The 10,891-nt window shown below is 30.9% G+C and overlaps 1 pseudogene; it reads left to right on the forward strand.

Annotated features, from left to right (window-relative positions):
• Positions 1 to 7,295: 7,295 nt before the first annotated feature.
• LOC107478829 (chaperone protein dnaJ 6-like) overlaps positions 7,296 to 10,891 on the forward strand; it is a 5,109-nt pseudogene continuing 1,513 nt past the window's right edge.

Here is a 10,891-nt window from a genome sequence, read left to right on the forward strand (position 1 = left end):
ATTTTTTTTTTTTTTTGGTATCTATTTCCAATGTCATTACTAGAGAATATTAACAAGAATACTAATAAAGTAAATAAAAGAGTAATCAATTAAATACAAGAGTTAGGTTGATGTCTTTTACTATTTGCTATTGAAAAAAAGGGATAAAAGCACTATCGAGTTGACTGTCACTACTATCACTAATATTTGGATTGTGATAATCATAATCATATTTATATTCTTCATATTTTCATCCAACGATATCCGATATTTTTCGAAGAATTCATCTAAAGTCATAGTTGGGATAAGAGACTCAATCTAAATAATTAATTAATTAAAATAAAATAAAATGAAATTATTAATTTAACAAGGTATGTACCTTAACAGGATAATGGCAAAGTAGTGGAAGTTTGGCAATATCACCAGTTTGTACATAGTATAACTCGTTATGAAAACAAGTGTTAACACTGCACATACATAACGTATATATAATATATAAGCAACTATTTTGATTTATACATTTGAGTTGTTAGCTTAATTAACGTAACGCCACATGAGAGGAAAAAACAAATAATTAATGGAAAAAAGAAAAACAAGCCTAAGGCAAGAAGATTAATTTTCATATCATAAGTGTTTGTATATATACAACACTTTACTCTTTAAACTATTTGCATTTTAGAAGAGCCTCATCTAACACTTTCTACAACGAAGCCTTTACAATTCAATTCATATATATTTTAATTATACATTTAAATTTTTTATGATCAAATTAATTAGGTCTTAAAAGCTTTGCTTATACTAGCTTATGTGTGTGAGTTTTATTAACTAAATTCATGTAGCAAACGAAGTTATTTATTTATTTATTTATTTATTTATTTGGCGTGGAAAGTTATTTGTTTAATGCAAGTTGAGAGTGGTGTGGGCATGAATAAATGAAAAGTTTGGTCCACATTTATTTAAGAATTAGTTTCTGTAGCAAGTCCAAATTCAAAATACAAGTTCCACCCTACATTTTTCTACCAAGCATGTTCTAGCTTTGAAGTGATGCAGTAAAAATATAGCAAATAACTTTGGCTAGCCACTTTTGGCTGTAGATGAAGAACAAGAATTTAAAAAGTTTGTGTATAGCATGAAAGACAAGTTAGCCATGAATTCAAGACATTAAAATAATAGTCCAAAATGGCATGATAAATAATAGAAACAATATCAAACTCAAAACCTTACGAAACCTATGACACATGACTACACTTTTTCTTTCCCATCAAAGGGGCGTGAGAAACGCCCTGAAAAGAAGAAAAAACCTAAACCCAACACATGTTTCAGTGCACCAAGAAGAAGAAGCGGAGGCCACTAACCTTCGACGGACGGCAACCGGTGAGACAAGGCGATAGGTGAGACGAAGGCAAGCGGCGACCTGACGGCGTGCTACTCCAAGCCACGAATAGAGATGCCAACGACGAAGATGAAGACGACGTGCTGAGCTTTCTGGGTTTTGCAAAACAGGAAAGCACTACTAGAAAACTAGTTATTACAGACGGATATTTCCGACGGATTTTATCCCATGAAAATACAAAGAGAATTTCAGAGGGATTTTTTGTTAGAAAACAAAAAAATGGATTAGCATAAATTACTGATGGAAAAGAGAATCCGTCGATAATTCCGTCGAAAAAAATAATTTTTTTTCCGTGGGAAATAGTTACAGACGGAAAATCCGTCTGTAATTAAATAGACAAAACGCTGCATTTTATCAAATTATTACAGACAGAAAATCCGTCTGTAATTTAAATTTTCCGTCAGAAAATATTAGATTAACCCTAGCTCAGATATTACCCTCTCTATCCATTCACACTCCACGCAAGTTTAGCAGGAGCTTCTCCCTCTCTCCATCCACGCTCTCTCCATCGCTCAGTCCACGCTCTCCCCTGAAGGATTACCATGTGTTCATAACACGCAGCGAAAGAAAAGAAAGTAATCCTTAAGATCTATTTTGTGCTCAAATTTTATTCCAATAATGTAATTTATAGTAGATCAGATCTAAATACCTCAGTATGCTAGTAAAAAATCATTTTCTCCTTCGATGTACGAAGGCGCTATGCATATCCACACCGAGACCAACCTTTGCTGTCAACTCCTTGACCAATGGACATTTGATATAAATTGAGAAACATCTTGCAACTCTTTGCATGCTATAAAATTCTTCTGCAAGAATTAGGCTCACATACATTTATGTGCGTAGAGGTAAAGGAATAAAACCCTTGTGTTTTACTCTCGTGACTTTCTTGTACTCTTGACGTACATATATATAGTATGAGATTTGTTACTGATTTTAAATTTGATTCTCAATTCAAATTTAAATCATATCTTGAAATTCCAAATCTGAATCATTCAAATTTTATGAATCATATCATAACTCAATTTGAAAACAGAATCAGTTAGGATCTCATCCAAATTCAAAAATAGAATAACTAATTATTCTCAAATCTCATTTAATATTCTCAATTATCATACTATTATTATATTCTTGGTGCTAGCAAAGAATATAATAATATTCCATTTGAATTAATATAATTCTTTATTTGATCAAATCAAAATAATAATTAAATAATTCTATAGCAAAGGTTAGAACACTCGTTAGTGTGTGACTCCATAGGTTCAATACTAAGCGGGTAGTAAATTAGTCATACTAAATTTACTAATCAAGGTTGGCGTCTAGCAACACTTTTCAACGACCCGATAGTATGAAGTAACATATTTTTACTAAGAACCTTAGAAGAACAAAGTATAATTCCTTCCATCTTTCCAGCTCTTGGTTAACCCTTAGAGTATGGTTTAATTGTCAAACTCTAACTTGTTACCATTATTATAATGAACTGTGAATGACCTAAGAAACTCATTTCTTCAATAATTCAATCCCCTTGGCCAAGGTTTTATTCATCTCATTCATTATAATCATAGAGCTCAAACTCTTTACCGAGAGTTGATGGATTCCTTATTGACTGATCATTAATTCTACAAGTATTTAAATCATACCCAATATCCATTCAACTAGCACCCTAGGGTATTAGGTGTCTGGAATCAAAGTATAATAAATACGTTGTTAATTACTATGATAGTCGCAGGTCAAAGAAAACTCTATTACTATGTTCATCTTGAGAATATCCTATTGACAAATATGCGGTAATTATAACCATTAGGAATTCTCAGAGTGAGCCAGTTCAATGGTCATATCCCTATATGCACCATCTATATATATAATTTAATAAATGAGATCTATTAATCTTCATCCAATGAAGACCATTATATATATATTGATCTTTCCGGATTATTAATATCCTTTTTTAATAATCCTATGACCAAGAACAATTTAGATTAAATTATAAAAGATTTATCTCTCAATATTATGATCACTATCACAATGATAAATCTCTAAATTTAATCAAGGACCTTATTATATTAACATTTTAATATAATAACAATAACAACTTATTTGACACATGATTTATTGGATTATGGTCATACTAATTATTCCCAACAATCTCCCACTTGCACGAGAGCCAATTATGATAGATTGGATCTTGGGCATACTATTATCTCAATAATCTCCCACTTGCACTAGAGTCAATCAATCATGTATATAATTTTTCAATGCACATTTGTGTTTGTCAAAACTCTTTTGACCTTAAACACCTTTACTCTTGAGCATGTTTGCTTGACCTTTTGTAAAATACATCTAGTGCATAAAAAATATCTCGTTTTCTTAAAACATGAAATCTCTCACTACAATAGTGCATAATTTTATTTTAAGGACAATCCTTATTGAATATGATTATAAAAAATCTAAATAACCATTAGATCTATCTTTATAGAATTATATCATTATACAAATAGGCTACTTTTTCGAAAAGTTAGTTTGACGATCAAACCCTTTATACTTTCAGGAGAAAGTATATCCTCTATTGAGTGGTATACAATTCTAATAAAAGTAATTGTTACTCCCACTCTTTCTTTAAGATGGAATTACTTTTCTAAAAAAGAGTTTAACCTCTTCGAACCTAATATCAATTCTATTATTGTACAATCTCATAACACATATAAGATATCTCCAAACTCTAATGTTTTTGAGTTTCAACTTATGCCTTTTCCATATCTCATATGGGTAAAAAAATTAATTTAGTAAAAAATTTGTTAATTTAGTAACATTTCTAAAATGTACTCCAAATATTAACAAATAGTGATCCTCAGCTAAATCAAATTCCATGTTTCTTTAAACATGATGAAGTACATAGAATACTAATATTTGTGCGTTAAGAGAATCTCATTCTCTATTCAATAGAATATCAATTAGATGTTAGAGATTTTACTTTAAGCTCTTATAATAAAAATACTCAATATCTTTATTATTGGTCAAACCAACCCTTAAGAGCAATTTTGATACGCATTCTCAATACTCATACCGAGCTTTTCCAAAAAGACCACAAACATTAATCATATTAGGGTCAATTATATATTGTTTGTGACAAAATAAATCTCTAAAATTGCTTGTAAAAACAATTCTCGCTAAAGCCATTTGGCTAATGGCATTCCAACTTTTAAAGTTGTTTAATTCAAAATATATTGTCCAATACTCCCACTAGTTTATATAAAATATTTGATAGTCATACTATCTTATTTTGGGCACCATACATCTTCTCAAGATGTTCAATAATAAATAGTGAGTATATGCTTTTGAAATTAGAACTCATGGTTGTCAAAACAACCCATATTGTAATAAAATAATATTTTAGATACTTCACAAGTACTTACTATTCTATCACCATTTTTTTATTGGACAATATTATTTCAATAGAATTATCATGTCCATGAAATCCTTTTATACATAAAAACAATTCTCAATGTATAGCCAATTTATTACTTTCAAGTATGCCATATGAAAAATGGACATATTTAAAAAAAATTTAAAATATGAAAGTAAATCAAGAAATCTATATTTCTGAAAAAAAAATATTTAGAATCGCAAATGAGTACCTTGGTTGTCAAGTTGTTACTCATACCTATTCCAAATAAACATGATTAAATTATATCCCATATAATTATAATCTCAAATAATTATCTGGTTGTCAGACAATTATTTAACTGAATTATATTTTATACCCCTAGGTTGTCTAGGTTCAAGTATAAAATTAATTCTCCTTAACATCATCATATGCATAAATAAACTCTATCTTTGAATACAAGTCTCTTGGTTATCAAATTGCTCCTTGTAAATAAGAGATAAATTTATTTTTAACAAACTCCTACCTTTAGGTTTTATCTCAATTGTTAGAGAATTTCAACCAGTATTTATGGATTAAATTTTATACTCCCAGGTTGTCTAGGCAAAATATAAAATTAAATCCCTAATACATCAAATGTATATACTGATTATTATCTTGCAAATAAAACTCCTGGTTGTCAGGCCGCTCTTTATTATCAATAACATTAGAAAAAACTAATTTCTAAAATTATAGTATTCAAAACACATCAATCAAATCAAAATTTAATTTTTCATGTACTAACGTTTAGCATTAAAAATGATCAAATCAAATTTGACCTTTATATATACACTTATATATATATATATCTCAATGGAGATAACTGCATCGCATGCTTAAAAAATAATTTGAATTAATCCTATTAATTCACAAAATTTAAGAAAATAGAAATAAAAATTTAAACACAAAAAAGCCAAAGCTCTGATACCACTGAAGGATTACCATGTGTTCATAACACGCAGCGGAAGAAAAGAAAGTAATCCTTAAGATCTATTTTGTGCTCAAATTTTATTCCAATAATGTAATTTATAGTAGATCAGATCTAAATACCTCAGTACGCTAGTAAAAAATCGTTTTCTCCTTCGATGGTACGAAGGCGCTATGCGTATCCACACCGAGACCAATCTTTGCTGCCAACTCCTTGACCAATGGACATCTGATCTAAATTGAGAAATCTATTGCAACTCTTTGCATGCTATAAAATTCTTCTGCAAGAATTAGGCTCACATACATTTATGTGCGTAGAGGTAAAGGAATAAAACCCTTGTGTTTTACTCTCGTGACTTTCTTGTACTCTTATATAGTATGAGATTTGTTACTGATTTTAAATTTGATTCTCAATTCAAATTTAAATCATATCTTGAAATTCCAAATCTTAATCATTCAAATTTTATGAATCATATCATAACTCAATTTAAAAACAGAATCAGTTAGGATCTCATCCAAATTCAAAAATAGAATAACTTATTATTCTCAAATCTCATTTAATATTCTCAATTATCATACTATTATTATATTCTTGGTGCTAGCAAAGAATATAATAATATTCCATTTGAATTAATATAATTATTTATTTGATCAAATCAAAATAATAATTAAATAATTCTATAGCAAAGGTTAGAACATTTGTTAGTGTGTGACCCCATAGGTTCAATACTAAGCGGGTAGTAAATTAGTCGTACTAAATTTACTAATCAAGGTTGGCGTCTAGCAACACTCCTCAACGACCCGATAGTATGAAGTAATATATTTTTACTAAGAACCTCAGAAGAACAAAGTATAATTCCTTCCATCTTTTCAGTTATTGGTTAACCCTTAGATTATGGTTTAATTGCCAAACTCTAACTTGTTACTATTATTATAATGAACTGTGAATGATCTAAGAAACTCATTTCTTCATTCATTCAATCCCCTTGGCCAAGGTTTTATTCATCTCATTCATTATAATCATAGAGCTCAAACTCTTTACCGAGAGTTGATGGATTCCTTATTAGCTGATCATTAATTCTACAAGTATTTAAATCATACCCAATATCCATTCAACTAGCACCCTAGGGTATTAGGTGTCCGGAATCAAAGTATAATAAATACGTTGTTAATTACTATGATAGTCGCAGGTCAAAGGAAACTCTATTGCTATGTTCATCTTAAGAATATCCTATTGACAAATATGCCGTAATTATAACCATTAGGAATTCTCAGAGTGAGCCAGTTTAATGGTCATATCCCTATATGTACCATCTATATATATAATTTAATAAATGAGATCTATTAATCTTCATCCAATGAAGACCATTATATATATATATATCTTTCCGGATTATTAATATCCTTTTTTAATAATCCTATGACCAAGAACAATTTAGATTAAATTATAAAAGATTTATCTCTCAATATTATGATCACTATCACAATGATAAATCTCTAAATTTAATCAAGGACCTTATTATATTAACATTTTAATATAATAACAATAACAAATTATTTGACACATGATTGATTGAATTGTGGTCATACTACTTATTCCCAACATCCCCATCGCATGAGCTTCTTTCACCGCCGCCGCTCTCTCCATCGCTCCGTCCACGAAGAAACTCCATCGCTTACGAGCTCCATTTTCCTACTTCTGTTTGAGCTGTGTTTCAGTCCCCTCCATTTAGATCTGCGCTTTCAAATTTCAGATAGCGTTCCGGTAACCTCTATTTCTCTTTTTTTTTCTGTATTCTCTCTTCGAGTTCTTCATTCACTTGCCCTCACTGCACATTCTTCTCATCTCGCGATCTGATCTCATGGCTCCTAACACTGTTACGGGCTTTGTTTTCTTGTCAGATTTAATTTGAGACAATAATCACTTCCGTCATTTCAAAGATCGAGCGCAGGCATGGTAATCCTTTTGTTTTCTCACAATCCCGCACTTCGATATTTATTTTAGGCTTCTCTATCAGCTACAATTTTGATATGTGCATGTAATTTGAATCTGTGATACATTTACATAGGCTTCGTGTTGTGTAATTGTACACACTTGCCTTATAATTGAGATCTATTCATGGTGTGGTTTGTATTTGAATGTTCTTCAAGATTACTGTTGGATCTTCTGATTTAGCTTATGATACCCGGTGTTATTTCTCTTTCTCCTCAAATTTAGCTATGATAGGTTGCTGTAAATTCTATTTCGTACAAAATTGGTGATGAATTAGATTATATGCAAGTTACTTGCCCATTGAGCGTAGCCAAAATTGTGAGGTTAGGGCAGTGCTGGATTTCTTTGCAAAATGATGCATTTAACTAGGTTGGGGAATACTTCAGTCTTTCTTTCTATTTGCTTGAATTATCTTAAACAACTTTGAATTTATGTTTTGAATTTTTTTCACTTATATAGATTGTAGTTGCTGCATCCATTGTGGGCAAATCTGATAAAGGTGAGTTTTCAGATCACGGCTACGTCTTGAATTGATGCTCAGTTAGGTGGTGCCTAAATCAATATAGATTAGAAATTACTGTTGCACTGACAAGGAGCTTCTTTCTTTTGGATGCAATTCTGATTTCTAGGCAGTTTATTGATAATGCTGTGCAGATATGTGTACTAGAGGTATATTGTATTCACATTCTAGTTGTAATTGCTTTGCCTAGTTCAATTTCTGGATCTATATTTTTGTTTGAATTTTGAAGAAATTTGATGGTGCATGCAGTAGTTGGGATTGATAAACCCTAGGATTGTGATTTAATTGGAGGTCAGTTTTTTCTTCTTCAAGCTCTTAATGATTTACAATCATAGTTATTATTTGTTTATTTATTTATTGTTTGATTATTTCTGGATTTTTTTTATAATTTTAAGATTTAGTAATTAATTCTTTTACTTCTTGTTCATTGTGGGTATGGGTGCAGTGGAGACGAGATGTTGCTTTCGCGGGCTATGAGGTCGCAATACAAATGGATGTTTCTGCTGAAAAGATGATATTTGGTGTGGCTGGGATTGATCCTGAAAGAAGAGCAGAGCTAATCAAGGTTGAATGAATCTTTTTTATGTCACTTAAGCCTAACCTAACACTTTCACATGCTCTTAATTTATGTCTGAACATGCTTTTCATGAATATTTTTGTTGATGGTAGATGAGTTTATTGATAATAAGGTATTTGTGTCTTTAACATACAGAATGAGTTATTTTCCTATGAAGACTTTGAAAATATAGATCAATTTGATGCATTGAGTTAAGATTTTTTATGTCAACCTTGGTGTTAATGACATTTTCTTTTCTGGCATGCTAGTTATAAACTTATAATTAATAATAAATAAAATATTCCTTGAATGCTTTTTTGTTTTAAATAGCTTTTTTCTTGCAGATGTGAGTTTTTAATCAAGACTTAGGCGATCATCTACTCCTTGAGATATGAGTATATGACATTACCCGTTTCCATTTCTTGATTTGTATCAATGCGCAGAGAGCACTGATATTTTGGACACTGACCTGTTGCTTCTTTGCTCTTAGGTACTTGGTGTAGAGAGAACAGCATCACAACAGGAAATAAAGAAGGCTTATTACAAGTTAGCATTAAGGCTGCATCTTGACAAGAACCCTGGTGATGAGGTATTTATCTAATGTTTTCTATTTTACAGTAAGCAGGGTGGAGCCACGTTGATATCCAGAGATTCCATTGTACCCTTTAATATTCTAAAAATTTTTAAAATATCCATGAAAATTTAGTATCTTCTCAGCAAAATACTATTGAAGCTCTTTGAACACTTCATTTAACAATAGCATCAAACAGGTTTTTGTCTAATTAGGCCTCTGACCATCTATTAAATTTGATGTTTATGGTTCCAATTAATTATTTACAGGAGGCTAAAGCAAAGTTTTAGCAACTGCAAAATGTTATCTCGATTCTTAGGGATGAAGAAAAGCGAGCCATTTATGATCAGATTGGTTGTGTTGATGATGCTGTGAGTGTTCTTGGTTTCTCATATCTGTAGATGTATTTACAATATTGAAGCCACGAGATAATATATCTGTAATTTGCATTTTCTAGATTGATTCAAATTAAACTTTTATGGTCTGTCAACTGTTGGTGGAGGAATCTGCTCTTGTTATGATGATTTTATGTACAGCAGAATGCAACATAAGCATTTCAGCATTTTTTTCTGTGTCATGTACATCAACATTATTCATTTATATTTGTTTTTGAAAATTAGGACCTTGTCGGGGATGTTGTCAGAATCTTCACAACTACTTTAGAACAATGTACAAAAAGGTTGTTTTCGTTGATCTTGATTTTGTTCTGATTTCTTGTTGCACAGTTCTTATTTGCATTTACAAGGTTTTATGATACTTGCTAATAGGTCACTGAAGCTGATATTGAGGAGTTTGAAGCAAACTATAGAGGATCTGACTCGAAAAAAATGATTTGATTGATTTGTACAAGAAGTGCAAGGGTCATATGAACAGGTAAGAAAGGTATATTGATGAGTGAGAGCCATTTTTCTGAAAAGACTTTATTGTAAGTTTGGGTATGACTTCCCACTGCAGGCTATTCTATTTAATGCTTTGTTCTGATCCCAAATTTGATTCTCACCAATTCAAGGATATTCTTGATGAGGCCATAGCAGTTGGTAAGAACATTTAAGCTTTTATTTCCCCGAATTCCAGTCAGTCATGTACTCTTTTTTAAGGTTTATATTGCCATAATGAGGATAGAATACCATTATGCTCGTTTACTTGTAGTTGGGAGATTCAGCTTATATTAACATAGGCAAAAGTTTTACTTGATCCTTGTGTTTGATGCTATACCTTCTTTTTTATATTTATAGGAGAACTTAAAAAAACAAAAATTTATAAAAAATGGGCAAAAAGAATATCAGAAATCGAGCCACCAACTAATCCTTTAAGGAGGAGGGTCAACTAATTTATTTCACCATATTGTCCAATCATATATCCAATTGGAGCTATCTGATTGTGGTTAGTATCTCATATATTCATTTCACGAGTAAAGTGGATTGCTGAACATGATTATTAAGGTGGGAAATTTGTTTTGACACGTAAAGATTAAAGAACTAATTTTTTAGGCTGGTTATTTTTACGATGAGATCTTCATGTAAAAATAATATAT

The sequence above is a fragment of the Arachis duranensis genome, chromosome 3, assembly GCF_000817695.3.
Source record: "Arachis duranensis cultivar V14167 chromosome 3, aradu.V14167.gnm2.J7QH, whole genome shotgun sequence".
Lineage (NCBI taxonomy): Eukaryota > Viridiplantae > Streptophyta > Magnoliopsida > Fabales > Fabaceae > Arachis > Arachis duranensis.